We start from the raw sequence: 15,779 nt of genomic DNA, 5'->3' as shown, positions 1-15,779 counted from the left end.
CCCCGCGCCCGTCCCCGCCGCCCCGCGCCCGTCCCCGCCGCCCCTCTCACGTCCCCGCCGCCCCTCTCACGTCCCCGCCGCCCCTCTCACGTCCCCGCCGCCCCTCTCACGTCCCCGCCGCCCCTCTCACGTCCCCGCTGCCGCCCTTCCGAACCCGCCGCCGCTCTCTTGTCCCCGCCCTTCTCCTCTCGTTGCCGCCGCCCCTCTCCCGTCCCTGCCGCCCCTCTCCCGTCCTTGCAGCCCCGCTCCCGACCCGGCCGCCGCGCTCTTCCCGTCCCCGCCGCCGCCCTCCCGTCCCGGCCGCCGCCCTCCCGTCCCGGCCGCCGCCCTCCCGTCCCGGCCGCCGCCCTCCCGTCCCGGCCGCGCTCTTCCCGTCCCGGCCGCGCTCTTCCCGTCCCGGCCGCGCTCTTCCCGTCCCCGCTGCGCTCTTCCCGTCCCCGCCGCCGCCCTCCCGTCCCGGCCGCGCTCTTCCCGTCTCCGCCGCGCTCCTCCCGTCCCCGCTCCTTTCCTCTCGTCCCCGCCGCCCCGCTCCCGTCCCCGCCTCCACCCTCCCGTCCCCGCCTCCACCCTCCCGTCCCCGCCGCCACGCTCCCCCCGTCCCCGCCGCCCCGCGCCTGTCCCCGCTGCCGCCCTTCCAACACCGCCCTTCTCCTCTCGTTTCCGCCCCGCTCCCCCCGTCCCCGCCGCCCCGCTCCCCCCGTCCCCGCCGCCCCGCTCGCCCCGTCCCCGCCGCCCCGCGCCCATCCCCGCTGCCGCCCTTCTGACCCCGCCCTCTCGTCCCCGCCCTTTTTCTCTCGTTGCCACCGCGCTCTTCACGTCCCCGCCACGCCCCTCCGGTCCCCGCCGCCGCCCTCCCGTCCCCGCCGTGCTCTTCCTGTCCCTGCTGCCCCGCTCCCGTCCCCGCCGCCGCCCTCCCGTCCGCGCCGCGCTCCCCCCGTCCCCGCCGCCCCGCTCCCCCCGTCCCCGCCGCCCCGCTCCCCCCGTCCCCGCCGCCCCGCGCCCATCCCCGCTGCCGCCCTTCTGACCCCGCCCTCTCATCCCCGCCCTTTTTCTCTCGTTGCCACCGCGCTCTTCACGTCCCCGCCACGCCCCTCCGGTCCCCGCCGCCGCCCTCTCGTCCCCGCCGCCGCCCTCTCGTCCCCGCCGCCGCCCTCTCGTCCCCGCCGCCGCCCTCTCGTCCCCGCCGCCGCCCTCCCGTCCCCGCCGTGCTCTTCCTGTCCCTGCTGCCCCGCTCCCGTCCCCGCCGCCGCCCTCCCGTCCGCGCCGCGCTCCTCCCGTCCCCGCTGCCCTGCTCCCGTCCCCGCCGCCGCTCTTCCGACCCCGCCACCGTCCTCCCGTCCCCGCCGCGCCCCTCCCGTCCCCGCCGCGCCCCCCCCGACCCTGCCGCCGCCCTCCCGACCCCGCCGCCGCCCGGCTCCCGTCCCCGCCGCCCGGCTCCCGTCCCCGCCGCCCGGCTCCCGTCCCCGCCGCCCGGCTCCCGTCCCAGCCGCCCGGCTCCCGTCCCCGCCCCCCGGCTCCCGTCCCCGCCGCGCTCCTCCCAACCCTGCCGCCGCCCTCTCGTCCCCGCCGCGCTCCTCCCGACCCTGCCGCCGCCCTCTCGTCCCCGCCGCGCTCCTCCCGTCCCCACCGCCACCCTCCCGTCCCCGCCGCCGCGCCCCTCCCGACCCCGCCGCCGCGCCCCTCCCGACCCCGCCGCCCCGCTCCCGTCCCTGCCGCCCCGCTCCCGTCCCTGCCGCCCCGCTCCCGTCCCCGCCGCCCCGCTCCCGTCCCCGCTGCGCCCCTCCCATCCCCGCTGCCCCGCTCCTGTTCCCTCCGCCCTGCTCCCCACCCCGCCGTTGCCCTCCTGTCCCCGCCCTTCTCCTGTCCCCGCCCTTCTCCTGTCCCCGCCCTTCTCCCGTCCCCGCCGCGCCCCTCCCGTCCCCGCCGCGCCCCTCCCGTCCCCGCCGCGCCCCTCCCGTCCCCACCGCGCCCCTCCCGTCCCTGCCACCCCGCTCCCGACTCCGCTGCCGCCATCCCGACCCTGCCGCCGCCCTCCCGTCCTGGCCGCGCTCCTCCTGTCCCGGCCGCGCTCCTCCTGTCCCGGCCGCGCTCTTCCCGTCTCTGCCGTGCTCCTCCCGTCCCCGCCGCGCCCCTCCCGTCCCCGCCGCGCCCCTCCCGTCCCCGCCGCGCCCCTCCCGTCCCCGCCGCCCCGCTCCCGTCCCCGCCGCCCCGCTCCCGTCCCTGCCGTGCTCCTCCCGACCCTGCCGCCGCCCTCCCGTCCCCGCGCTCTTCCCGTCCCGGCCGCGCTCTTCCCGTCCCGGCCGCGCTCTTCCCGTCCCGGCCGCCCTCTTCCCGTACCCGCCGCCCTCTTCCCGTACCCGCCGCCCTCTTCCCGTACCCGCCGCCCTGCTCCCGACCTCGCCACCCCGCTCCCGTCCCTGCTGCCGCCCTCCCGTCCCCGCCGCGCCCCGCTTCCGTCCCCGCCGCCCCGCTCCCGTCCCCACCGCCCCTCTCCCGTCCCCGCTGCCGCCCTTCTGACCCCGCCGCCGCTCTCTCGTCCCCGCCCTTCTCCTCTCATTGCTGCCGCGCTCTTCCCGTCCCTGCGCGCGCGAGCGGCAGAGGAGGCGAGCTGCGCGCCGTAAGCAGCTGGGTCGGTGCGTGGCGCCAGAGGGAAGCTGTGCCGTGTGGCTCTAGCTGAGCTTGGTCGTTTCTCTGTTTCCTAGGTGTGAAGCGGAGAGGAAAGCTGGGTATCGGCACCGCAGCTCCTCGGGCAAGGTGAGCACGGAGTGCTGGGCTGAAGCGGCAGCTAGTGTCAGGTCCTGTGTTGCTGGTGCAGGTCTGAGCGTCCTTTGGTTGCGTTTTACAGGCGGTAGCTGAATGTCTTCGTGGTCAACAGCGTGGCAGGCAAAAGCAAGGGCGGCCAGGTGGGCGAGCGGCCCAGGTAAGGGAGGGCGAGATGGGACCGTCTGCGGGCAGGCTGTGTTTTCGGGCGGCGTCCCAGCGCATGCCTCTGGTTCTGCAGGTGCCGCAGACGAGCTCGGAGGGGCGAAGCCGCAGGCCGGCCGGCAGTGGAGAAGGTGAGGCGGTGGAGGGCGTGGAGGAGCACGGTATTGCCCGGTGACTGGGTTCAGCGTTTTCTTCTCACTTCGCAGGCGCTTCATGGGCCCTTTGGACTGGGAGGAGCATTTGCGGTGAGGAGGAGCGTGGGGCCGGCGACTCGTTCCAGGCGCTGCAGTTCTTTTCCTTCTCGCCGTCTTAGGCGTCACGAGCGATGGGGGTTGGTGACCACGCCCGCGGCACGATGCGCCGAACGGAACGCCGTGGAACTTAGCAGGAGGTGGGTGTTGCGGAAGGGGTCGGCGTTTACCCCACGACGCCGTGTGCCGGCACGGCTTAGCGAGCGTGTGTTTTCTCGTGTTCCTGTAGACGCTGAAGAGGAACAGAGTGGCTGGAGAGCAGTCAGGCAGAAAGGGACCTGGGGGTACTAATTGACAGGAAGCTCAACATGAGCCAACAGTGTGCCCAGGTGGCCAAGAAGGCCAATGGAATCCTGTCCTGTATCAAAAATAGCGTGGTCAGCAGGACAAGGGAAGTGATCCTTCCCCTGTACTCTGCATTGGTGAGGCCCCACCTGGAGTATTGTGTTCAGTTCTGGGCCCCTCAGTTCAGGAAAGACATTGAAGTGCTGGAGTGGGTCCAGAGAAGAGCAACACTACTGGTGAAGGGACTTGAGCACAAGACCTATGGGGAGAGGCTGAGGGAGCTGGGGTTGTTTAGTCTGGAGAAGAGGAGGCTCAGAGGTGACCTCATCACTCTCTATAACTATCTGAAGGGAAGTTATAGCCAGATGGGGATTGGTCTCTTCTCCCAGGCAGTCAGCAATAGGACAAGGGGGCATGGGCTTCAACTCTGCCAGGGGAAATTTAGGCTGGATATGAGGAAGAAATTCTTTACAGAGAGAGTGGTCAGACATTGGAACGGCTGCCCAGGGAGGTGCTGGACTCGCCATCCCTGGAGGTTTTTAAAGTGAGGTTGGACATGGCACTTAGTGCCATGATCTAGTAAACAGAGTAGAGTTGGACCAAGGGTTGGACTCGATGATCTCTGAGGTCTTTTCCAACCCAGTTGATTCTGTGATTCTGTGAACCCGGTGATGCAGGAAGATGGCCGTTCGCGCACGCGGCGTTTTCGTCTCTTGAAGATGGATTCGGTCCCTTGGCCCTCTGAAAGCTAAGTGGAGGTCCCCAAAAGCCCCCTAGGACCCCCAGGTCAATCCCCCACCCCAGGGTCCCCGGGGTTAGGGTGAGGGTTAGGCTTAGGGTTAGGATTACAGTTCGGGTTAGGATTAGAGTTGGTTTAGCGTTAGACTTAGCGTTAGGGTTAGGCTTAGGTTACGGTTATGGTGAGGTTTAGTCTTATGGTTAAATATATGTTAGGGTTATGGTCATGGTCAGGTTAGGTTAGGGTTCGGGTTCGCTTTACAGTTAGCTTTAGGGTTAGGGTTAGGATTACAGTTCGGGTTAGGATTAGAGTTGGTTTAGCATTAGACTTAGCGTTAGGGTTAGGCTTAGGTTACGGCTATGGTGAGGTTTAGGCTTATGGTTAAACATATGTTAGGGTCATGGTCAGGGTTCAGGTTCGGGTTAGGGTTCGGGTTAGCGTTACGTTTAGGCTTAGGGTTAGGCTTAGGAGTAGGATTCGGTTTGTTTTAGGGTTAGAATTAGCATTAGGATTAGGCCTAGGTTAGGGTTAGGTTTAGGTTTAGGGTTATGGTTAAACTTAGGTTCGGGTTAGGGTCAGGGTTATGGTCAGGGTCCGGGTTTGGTTAGGGTTGGGATTACAGTTAGGGTTAGGATTAGAGTTGGTTTAGCATTAGACTTAGCGTTAGGGTTAGGCTTAGGTTACGGCTATGGTGAGGTTTAGGCTTATGGTTAAACATATGTTAGGGTTCTGCTCAGCGTTATGGTCAGGGTCAGGGTCAGGTTAGGGCTAGGGTTCCAGCTAGGGTTAGGTTTACGGTTAGGGTAAGGATTACAGTTTGGGTTAGGATTAGAGTTGGTTTAGCATTAGACTTAGCGTTAGGGTTAGGCTTAGGTTACGGCTATGGTGAGGTTTAGGCTTATGGTTAAACATATGTTAGGGTTATGGCCAGCGGTATGGTCAGGGTCAGGGTCAGGTTAGGGCTAGGGTTCCAGCTAGGGTTAGGTTTACGGTTAGGCTAAGGATTACAGTTCGGGTTAGGATTAGAGTTGGTTTAGCATTAGACTTAGCGTTAGGGTTAGGCTTAGGTTACGGCTATGGTGAGGTTTAGGCTTATGGTTAAACATATGTCAGGGTTATGGCCAGCGTTATGGTCAGAGTCAGGTTACGGTTAGGATTAGGGTTCCGGTTAGGGTTAGGGTTAGGGTTGGGATTACAGTTAGGGTTAGGATTAGAGTTGGTTTAGCATTAGACTTAGCATTAGGGTTAGGCTTAGGTTACGGCTATGGTGAAGTTTAGACTTATGGTTAAACATATGTTAGGGTTCTGGTCAGAATTATGGTCAGGGTAAGGGTCAGGTTAGGGCTAGGATTCCGGCTAGGGTTAGGTTTAGGTTTAGGGTTAGGGTTAGGGTTAGGATTACAGTTCGGGTTAGAATTAGAGTTGGTTTAGCATTAGACTTAGCATTAGGGTTAGGCTTAGGTTACGGCTTTGGTGAGGTTTAGGCTTATGGTTAAACATATGTTAGGATTATGGCCAGCGTTATGGTCAGAGTCAGGTTCCGTTTAGGGTTAGGGTTCCGGTTAGGGTTAGGGTTAGGGTTTGGATTACAGTTAGAGTTAGGATTAGAGTTGGTTTAGCATTAAACTTAGCGTTAGGGTTAGGCTTAGGGTACGGCTATGGTGAGGTTTAGGCTTATGGTTAAACATATGTTAGGGTTATGGCCAGCGTTATGGTCAGAGTCAGGTTACGGTTAGGGTTAGGGTTAGGGTTCCGGTTAGGGTTAGGGTTAGGGTTGGGATTACAGTTAGGGTTAGGATTAGAGTTGGTTTAGCATTAGACTTAGCGTTAGGGTTAGGCTTAGGTTACGGCTATGGTGAGGTTTAGGCTTATGGTTAAACTTATATTAGGGTTCTGGTCAGCGTTACGGTCAGGGTCATGGTCAGCGTTAGGGTTCGGGTTAGGGGTAGGGTTCGGGTTAGGGGTAGGGTTCGGGTTAGGGTTACGTTTAGGGTTAAGGTTACGTTTAGGGGTAGGATTCGCCTTCTTTTAGGGTTAGACTTAGCAGTAGGGTTAGACCTAGGTTAGGGTTAGGTTTAGGTTTAGGGTTGTGCTTAAAATTGCGTTTGGGTTAGGGTCAGGGTTATGGTCAGGGTCCGGGGTAGGCTTAGGGTTAGGGCTAGGGTTAGGATTACAGTTAGGGTTAGGATTAGAGTTGGTTTAGCATTAGACTTAGTGTTAAGGTTAGGCTTAGGTTACAGCTATGGTGAGGTTTAGGCTTATGGTTAAACATATGCTAGGGTTCTGGTCAGAGTTACGGTCAGGGTCAGGTTAGGGCTAGGTTTCCGGCTACGGTTAGGTTTAGGGTTAGGGTTAGAATTACAGTTAGGGTTAGGATTAGAGTTGGTTTAACATTAGACTTAGCGTTAGGTTTAGGCTTAGGTTACGGCTATTGTGAGGTTTAGGCTTATGGTTAAACATATGTTAGGGTTATGGCCAGCGTTATGGTCAGAGTCAGGTTACGGTTAGGGTTAGGGTTCCGGTTAGGGTTAGGGTTAGGGTTGGGATTACAGTTAGAGTTAGGATTAGAGTTGGTTTAGCATTAGACTTAGCGTTAGGGTTAGGCTTAGGTTACGGCTATGGTGAGGTTTAGGCTTATGGTTAAACATATGTTAGGGTTCTGGTCAGCGTTATGGTCAGGGTCAGGGTCAGGTTAGGGCTAGGGTTCCGGCTAGAGTTAGGTTTAGGTTTAGGGTTAGGGTTAGGGTTAGAATTACAGTTTGGGTTAGAATTAGAGTTGGTTTAGCATTGGACTTAGCATTACGGTTAGGCTTAGGTTACGGCTTTGGTGAGGTTTAGGCTTATGGTTAAACATATGTTAGGGTTCTGCTCAGCGTTATGGTCAGAGTCAGGGTCAGGTTAGGGCTAGGGTTCCAGCTAGGGTTAGGTTTACGGTTAGGGTAAGGATTACAGTTTGGGTTAGGATTAGAGTTGGTTTAGCATTAGACTTAGCGTTAGGGTTAGGCTTAGGTTACGGCTATGGTGAGGTTTAGGCTTATGGTTAAACATATGTTAGGGTTATGGCCAGCGGTATGGTCAGGGTCAGGGTCAGGTTAGGGCTAGGGTTCCAGCTAGGGTTAGGTTTACGGTTAGGGTTAGGATTACAGTTAGGGTTAGGATTAGAGTTGGTTTAGCATTAGACTTAGCGTTAGGGTTAGGCTTAGGTTACGGCTATGGTGAGGTTTAGGCTTATGGTTAAACATATGTCAGGTTTATGGCCAGCGTTATGGTCAGAGTCAGGTTACGGTTAGGATTAGGGTTCCGGTTAGGGTTAGGGTTAGGGTTGGGATTACAGTTAGGGTTAGGATTAGAGTTGGTTTAGCATTAGACTTAGCATTAGGGTTAGGCTTAGGTTACGGCTATGGTGAAGTTTAGGCTTATGGTTAAACATATTTTAGGGTTCTGGTCAGAATTATGGTCAGGGTAAGGGTCAGGTTAGGGCTAGGATTCCGGCTAGGGTTAGGTTTAGGTTTAGGGTTAGGGTTAGGGTTAGGATTACAGTTCGGGTTAGAATTAGAGTTGGTTTAGCATTAGACTTAGCATTAGGGTTAGGCTTAGGTTACGGCTTTGGTGAGGTTTAGGCTTATGGTTAAACATATGTTAGGATTATGGCCAGCGTTATGGTCAGAGTCAGGTTCCGTTTAGGGTTAGGGTTCCGGTTAGGGTTAGGGTTAGGGTTTGGATTACAGTTAGAGTTAGGATTAGAGTTGGTTTAGCATTAAACTTAGCGTTAGGGTTAGGCTTAGGGTACGGCTATGGTGAGGTTTAGGCTTATGGTTAAACATATGTTAGGGTTATGGCCAGCGTTATGGTCAGAGTCAGGTTACGGTTAGGGTTAGGGTTAGGGTTCCGGTTAGGGTTAGGGTTAGGGTTGGGATTACAGTTAGGGTTAGGATTAGAGTTGGTTTAGCATTAGACTTAGCGTTAGGGTTAGGCTTAGGTTACGGCTATGGTGAGGTTTAGGCTTATGGTTAAACATATATTAGGGTTCTGGTCAGCGTTACGGTCAGGGTCATGGTCAGCGTTAGGGTTCGGGTTAGGGGTAGGGTTCGGGTTAGGGGTAGGGTTCGGGTTAGGGTTACGTTTAGGGTTAGGATTAGGTTTAGGGGTAGGATTCGCCTTGTTTTAGGGTTAGACTTAGCAGTAGTGTTAGGCCTAGGTTAGGGTTAGGTTTAGGTTTAGGGTTGTGGTATAAATTACGTTTGGGTTAGGGTCAGGGTTATGGTCAGGGTCCGGGGTAGGCTTAGGGTTAGGGCTAGGGTTAGGATTAGAGTTGGTTTAGCGTTAGACTTAGCGTTAAGGTTAGGCTTAGGTCACAGCTATGGTGAGGTTTAGGCTTATGGTTAAATGTATGTTAGGGTTCTGGTCATAGTTATGGTCAGAGTCAGGTTACGGTTAAGGTTAGGGTTCCGGCTACGGTTATGTTTAGGGTTAGGTTTAGGGTTAGGATTACATTTAGGGTTAGGATTAGAGTTGGTTTAGCATTAGACTTAGCGTTAGGGTTAGGCTTAGGTTACGGCTATCGTGAGGTTTATGCTTATGGTTAAACATGTGTTAGGGTTCTGGCCAGCGTTATGGTCAGAGTCAGGTTACGGTTAGGGTTAGGGTTCCAGTTAGGGTTAGGGTTGGGATTACAGTTAGGGTTAGGATTAGAGTTGGTTTAGCATTAGACTTAGCGTTAGGGTTAGGCTTAGGTTACGGCTATGGTGAGGTTTAGGCTTATGGTTAAACATATGTTAGGGTTATGGCCAGCGTTATGGTCAGAGTCAGGTTCCGGTTAGGGTTAGGGTTCCGGTTAGGGTTAGGGTTAGGGTTGGGTTTACTGTTAGGGATAGGATTAGAGTTGGTTTAGCATTAGACTTAGCGTTAGGATTAGGCTTAGGTTACGGCTATGGTGAGGTTTAGACTTATGGTTAAACATATGTTAGGTTTCTGGTCAGAGTTATGGTCAGGGTCAGGTTCAGGTTAGGGCTAGGGTTACGTTTAGGGTTAAGACTAGGGCTAGGGTTAGGATTACAGTTAGGGTTAGGATTAGAGTTGGTTTAGCATTAGACTTAGTGTTAGGGTTAGGCTTAGGTTACGGCTTTGGTGAGATTTAGGCTTATGGTTAAACATATGTTAGGGTTATGGCCAGCGTTATGGTCAGAGTCAGGTTACGGTTAGAGTTAGGGTTCCGGTTAGGGTTAGGGTTAGGGTTGGGATTACAGTTAGGGTTAGGATTAGAGTTGGTTTAGCATTAGACTTAGCGTTAGGGTTAGGCTTAGCTTACGGCTATGGTGAGGTTTAGGCTTATGCTTAAGCAAATGTTAGGGTTCTGGTCAGCGTTATGGTCAGGGTCAGGGTCAGGTTAGGGCTAGGGTTCCGGCTACGGTTAGGTTTAGGTTTAGGGTTAGGGTTAGGATTACAGTTAGGGTTAGGATTAGAGTTGTTTTAGCATTAGACTTAGCGTTACGGTTAGGCTTAGGTTACGGCTATGGTGAGGTTTAGGCTTATGGTTAAACATATGTTAGGGTTCTGGTCAGCGTTATAGTCAGGGTCATGGTCCGCGTTAGGGTTCGGGTTAGGGGTAGGGTTCGGGTTAGGGGTAGGGTTCGGGTTAGGGTTACGTTTAGGGTTAAGGTTACGTTTAGGGGTAGGATTCGCCTTCTTTTAGGGTTAGACTTAGCAGTAGGGTTAGACCTAGGTTAGGGTTAGGTTTAGGTTTAGGGTTGTGCTTAAAATTGCGTTTGGGTTAGGGTCAGGGTTATGGTCAGGATCCGGGGTAAGCTTAGGGTTAGGGCTAGGGTTAGAATTACAGTTAGGGTTAGGATTAGAGTTGGTTTAGCGTTAGACTTAGCGTTAAGGTTAGGCTTAGGTTACAGGTATGGTGAGGTTAGGCTTATGGTTAAACATATGTTAGGGTTCTGGTCAGAGTTATGGTCAGAGTCAGGTTACGGTTAGGGTTAGGGTTTCGACTACGGTTAGGTTTAGGGTTAGGGTTAGGGTTAGGATTACAGTTCGGGTTAGGATTAGAGTTGGTTTAGCATTGGACTTAGCTTTAGTGTTAGGCTTAGGTTACGGCTTTGGTGTGGTTTAGACTTATGGTTAAACATATATTAGGGTTATGGCCAGCGTTATGGTCAGAGTCAGGTTCCGTTTAGGGTTTGGGTTCCGGTTAGAGTTAGGGTTAGGGTTAGGGTTGGGATTACAGTTAGAGTTAGGATTAGAGTTGGTTTAGCATTAGACTTAGCGTTAGGGTTAGGCTTAGTTTACGGCTATGGTGAGGTTTAGGCTTATGGTTAAACATATGTTAGGGTTCTGGTCAGCGTTATGATCAGGGTCAGGGTCAGGTTAAGGCTAGGGTTCCGGCTAGGGTTAGGTTTAGGTTTAGGGGTAGGGTTAGGGTTAGGATTACAGTTCGGGTTAGAATTAGAGTTGGTTTAGCATTGGACTTAGCATTAGGGTTAGGCTTAGGTTACGGCTTTCGTAAGGTTTAGGCTTATGGTTAAACATATGTTAGGGTTCTGGTCAGAGTTATGGTCAGACTCAGGTTACGGTTAGGGTTAGGGTTCCGGCTACGGTTAGGTTTAGGGTTAGGGTTGGGATTACAGTTAGAGTTAGAATTAGAGTTGGTTTAGCATTAGACTTAGCGTTAGGGTTAGGCTTAGGTTACGGCTATGGTGAGGTTTAGGCTTATGGTTAAACTTATATTAGGGTTCTGGTCAGCGTTAGGGTTCGGGTTAGGGGTAGGGTTCGGGTTAGGGGTAGGGTTCGGGTTAGGGTTACGTTTAGGGTTAGGATTAGGTTTAGGGGTAGGATTCGCCTTGTTTTAGGGTTAGACTTAGCAGTAGTGTTAGGCCTAGGTTAGGGTTAGGTTTAGGTTTAGGGTTGTGGATAAATTACGTTTGGGTTAGGGTCAGGGTTATGGTCAGGGTCCGGGGTAGGCTTAGGGTTAGGGCTAGGGTTAGGATTACAGTTAGGGTTAGGATTAGAGTTGGTTTAGCATTAGACTTAGTGTTAAGGTTAGGCTTAGGTTACAGCTATGGTGAGGTTTAGGCTTATGGTTAAACATATGCTAGGGTTCTGGTCAGAGTTACGGTCAGGGTCAGGTTAGGGCTAGGTTTCCGGCTACGGTTAGGTTTAGGGTTAGGGTTAGAATTACAGTTAGGGTTAGGATTAGAGTTGGTTTAACATTAGACTTAGCGTTAGGTTTAGGCTTAGGTTACGGCTATTGTGAGGTTTAGGCTTATGGTTAAACATATGTTAGGGTTATGGCCAGCGTTATGGTCAGAGTCAGGTTACGGTTAGGGTTAGGGTTCCGGTTAGGGTTAGGGTTAGGGTTGGGATTACAGTTAGAGTTAGGATTAGAGTTGGTTTAGCATTAGACTTAGCGTTAGGGTTAGGCTTAGGTTACGGCTATGGTGAGGTTTAGGCTTATGGTTAAACATATGTTAGGGTTCTGGTCAGCGTTATGGTCAGGGTCAGGGTCAGGTTAGGGCTAGGGTTCCGGCTAGAGTTAGGTTTAGGTTTAGGGTTAGGGTTAGGGTTAGAATTACAGTTTGGGTTAGAATTAGAGTTGGTTTAGCATTGGACTTAGCATTACGGTTAGGCTTAGGTTACGGCTTTGGTGAGGTTTAGGCTTATGGTTAAACATATGTTAGGGTTCTGCTCAGCGTTATGGTCAGAGTCAGGGTCAGGTTAGGGCTAGGGTTCCAGCTAGGGTTAGGTTTACGGTTAGGGTAAGGATTACAGTTTGGGTTAGGATTAGAGTTGGTTTAGCATTAGACTTAGCGTTAGGGTTAGGCTTAGGTTACGGCTATGGTGAGGTTTAGGCTTATGGTTAAACATATGTTAGGGTTATGGCCAGCGGTATGGTCAGGGTCAGGGTCAGGTTAGGGCTAGGGTTCCAGCTAGGGTTAGGTTTACGGTTAGGGTTAGGATTACAGTTAGGGTTAGGATTAGAGTTGGTTTAGCATTAGACTTAGCGTTAGGGTTAGGCTTAGGTTACGGCTATGGTGAGGTTTAGGCTTATGGTTAAACATATGTCAGGTTTATGGCCAGCGTTATGGTCAGAGTCAGGTTACGGTTAGGATTAGGGTTCCGGTTAGGGTTAGGGTTAGGGTTGGGATTACAGTTAGGGTTAGGATTAGAGTTGGTTTAGCATTAGACTTAGCATTAGGGTTAGGCTTAGGTTACGGCTATGGTGAAGTTTAGGCTTATGGTTAAACATATTTTAGGGTTCTGGTCAGAATTATGGTCAGGGTAAGGGTCAGGTTAGGGCTAGGATTCCGGCTAGGGTTAGGTTTAGGTTTAGGGTTAGGGTTAGGGTTAGGATTACAGTTCGGGTTAGAATTAGAGTTGGTTTAGCATTAGACTTAGCATTAGGGTTAGGCTTAGGTTACGGCTTTGGTGAGGTTTAGGCTTATGGTTAAACATATGTTAGGATTATGGCCAGCGTTATGGTCAGAGTCAGGTTCCGTTTAGGGTTAGGGTTCCGGTTAGGGTTAGGGTTAGGGTTTGGATTACAGTTAGAGTTAGGATTAGAGTTGGTTTAGCATTAAACTTAGCGTTAGGGTTAGGCTTAGGGTACGGCTATGGTGAGGTTTAGGCTTATGGTTAAACATATGTTAGGGTTATGGCCAGCGTTATGGTCAGAGTCAGGTTACGGTTAGGGTTAGGGTTAGGGTTCCGGTTAGGGTTAGGGTTAGGGTTGGGATTACAGTTAGGGTTAGGATTAGAGTTGGTTTAGCATTAGACTTAGCGTTAGGGTTAGGCTTAGGTTACGGCTATGGTGAGGTTTAGGCTTATGGTTAAACATATATTAGGGTTCTGGTCAGCGTTACGGTCAGGGTCATGGTCAGCGTTAGGGTTCGGGTTAGGGGTAGGGTTCGGGTTAGGGGTAGGGTTCGGGTTAGGGTTACGTTTAGGGTTAGGATTAGGTTTAGGGGTAGGATTCGCCTTGTTTTAGGGTTAGACTTAGCAGTAGTGTTAGGCCTAGGTTAGGGTTAGGTTTAGGTTTAGGGTTGTGGTATAAATTACGTTTGGGTTAGGGTCAGGGTTATGGTCAGGGTCCGGGGTAGGCTTAGGGTTAGGGCTAGGGTTAGGATTAGAGTTGGTTTAGCGTTAGACTTAGCGTTAAGGTTAGGCTTAGGTCACAGCTATGGTGAGGTTTAGGCTTATGGTTAAATGTATGTTAGGGTTCTGGTCATAGTTATGGTCAGAGTCAGGTTACGGTTAAGGTTAGGGTTCCGGCTACGGTTATGTTTAGGGTTAGGTTTAGGGTTAGGATTACATTTAGGGTTAGGATTAGAGTTGGTTTAGCATTAGACTTAGCGTTAGGGTTAGGCTTAGGTTACGGCTATCGTGAGGTTTATGCTTATGGTTAAACATGTGTTAGGGTTCTGGCCAGCGTTATGGTCAGAGTCAGGTTACGGTTAGGGTTAGGGTTCCAGTTAGGGTTAGGGTTGGGATTACAGTTAGGGTTAGGATTAGAGTTGGTTTAGCATTAGACTTAGTGTTAGGGTTAGGCTTAGGTTACGGCTTTGGTGAGATTTAGGCTTATGGTTAAACATATGTTAGGGTTATGGCCAGCGTTATGGTCAGAGTCAGGTTACGGTTAGAGTTAGGGTTCCGGTTAGGGTTAGGGTTAGGGTTGGGATTACAGTTAGGGTTAGGATTAGAGTTGGTTTAGCATTAGACTTAGCGTTAGGGTTAGGCTTAGCTTACGGCTATGGTGAGGTTTAGGCTTATGCTTAAGCAAATGTTAGGGTTCTGGTCAGCGTTATGGTCAGGGTCAGGGTCAGGTTAGGGCTAGGGTTCCGGCTACGGTTAGGTTTAGGTTTAGGGTTAGGGTTAGGATTACAGTTAGGGTTAGGATTAGAGTTGTTTTAGCATTAGACTTAGCGTTACGGTTAGGCTTAGGTTACGGCTATGGTGAGGTTTAGGCTTATGCTTAAACATATGTTAGGGTTCTGGTCAGCGTTATAGTCAGGGTCATGGTCCGCGTTAGGGTTCGGGTTAGGGGTAGGGTTCGGGTTAGGGTTACGTTTAGGGTTAAGGTTACGTTTAGGGGTAGGATTCGCCTTCTTTTAGGGTTAGACTTAGCAGTAGGGTTAGACCTAGGTTAGGGTTAGGTTTAGGTTTAGGGTTGTGCTTAAAATTGCGTTTGGGTTAGGGTCAGGGTTATGGTCAGGATCCGGGGTAAGCTTAGGGTTAGGGCTAGGGTTAGAATTACAGTTAGGGTTAGGATTAGAGTTGGTTTAGCGTTAGACTTAGCGTTAAGGTTAGGCTTAGGTTACAGGTATGGTGAGGTTAGGCTTATGGTTAAACATATGTTAGGGTTCTGGTCAGAGTTATGGTCAGAGTCAGGTTACGGTTAGGGTTAGGGTTTCGGCTACGGTTAGGTTTAGGGTTAGGGTTAGGGTTAGGATTACAGTTCGGGTTAGGATTAGAGTTGGTTTAGCATTGGACTTAGCTTTAGTGTTAGGCTTAGGTTACGGCTTTGGTGTGGTTTAGACTTATGGTTAAACATATATTAGGGTTATGGCCAGCGTTATGGTCAGAGTCAGGTTCCGTTTAGGGTTTGGGTTCCGGTTAGAGTTAGGGTTAGGGTTAGGGTTGGGATTACAGTTAGAGTTAGGATTAGAGTTGGTTTAGCATTAGACTTAGCGTTAGGGTTAGGCTTAGTTTACGGCTATGGTGAGGTTTAGGCTTATGGTTAAACATATGTTAGGGTTCTGGTCAGCGTTATGATCAGGGTCAGGGTCAGGTTAAGGCTAGGGTTCCGGCTAGGGTTAGGTTTAGGTTTAGGGGTAGGGTTAGGGTTAGGATTACAGTTCGGGTTAGAATTAGAGTTGGTTTAGCATTGGACTTAGCATTAGGGTTAGGCTTAGGTTACGGCTTTCGTAAGGTTTAGGCTTATGGTTAAACATATGTTAGGGTTCTGGTCAGAGTTATGGTCAGACTCAGGTTACGGTTAGGGTTAGGGTTCCGGCTACGGTTAGGTTTAGGGTTAGGGTTGGGATTACAGTTAGAGTTAGAATTAGAGTTGGTTTAGCATTAGACTTAGCGTTAGGGTTAGGCTTAGGTTACGGCCATGGTGAGGTTTAGGCTTATGGTTAAACGTATGTTAGGGTTATGGCCAACGTTATGGTCAGAGTCAGGTTACGGTTAGGGTTAGGGTTCCGGTTAGGGTTAGGGTTAGGATTAGGGTTGGGTTTACAGTTAAGGTTAGGATTATAGTTGGTTTAGCATTAGACTTAGCGTTAGGGTTAGGCTTAGGTTACGGCCATGGTGAGGTTTAGGCTTATGGTTAAACGTATGTTAGGATTATGGCCAACGTTATGGTCAGAGTCAGGTTACGGTTAGGGTTAGGGTTCCGGTTAGGGTTAGGGTTAGGGTTAGGGTTGGGTTTACAGTTAAGGTTAGGATTAGAGTTGGTTTAGCATTAGACTTAGCGTTAGAGTTAGGCTTAGGTTACGGCTATGGTGAGGTTTAGACTTATGGTTAAACATATGTTAGGGTTCTGGTCAGAGTTATGGTCAGGGTCAGGGTCAGGTTAG

The sequence above is a fragment of the Nesoenas mayeri genome (genome assembly GCF_963082525.1).
Source record: "Nesoenas mayeri genome assembly, chromosome: 20".
Classification (NCBI taxonomy): domain Eukaryota; kingdom Metazoa; phylum Chordata; class Aves; order Columbiformes; family Columbidae; genus Nesoenas; species Nesoenas mayeri.
The sequence above is the reverse complement of the archived record's forward strand: the minus strand, read 5'-3'. Positions refer to the sequence as shown.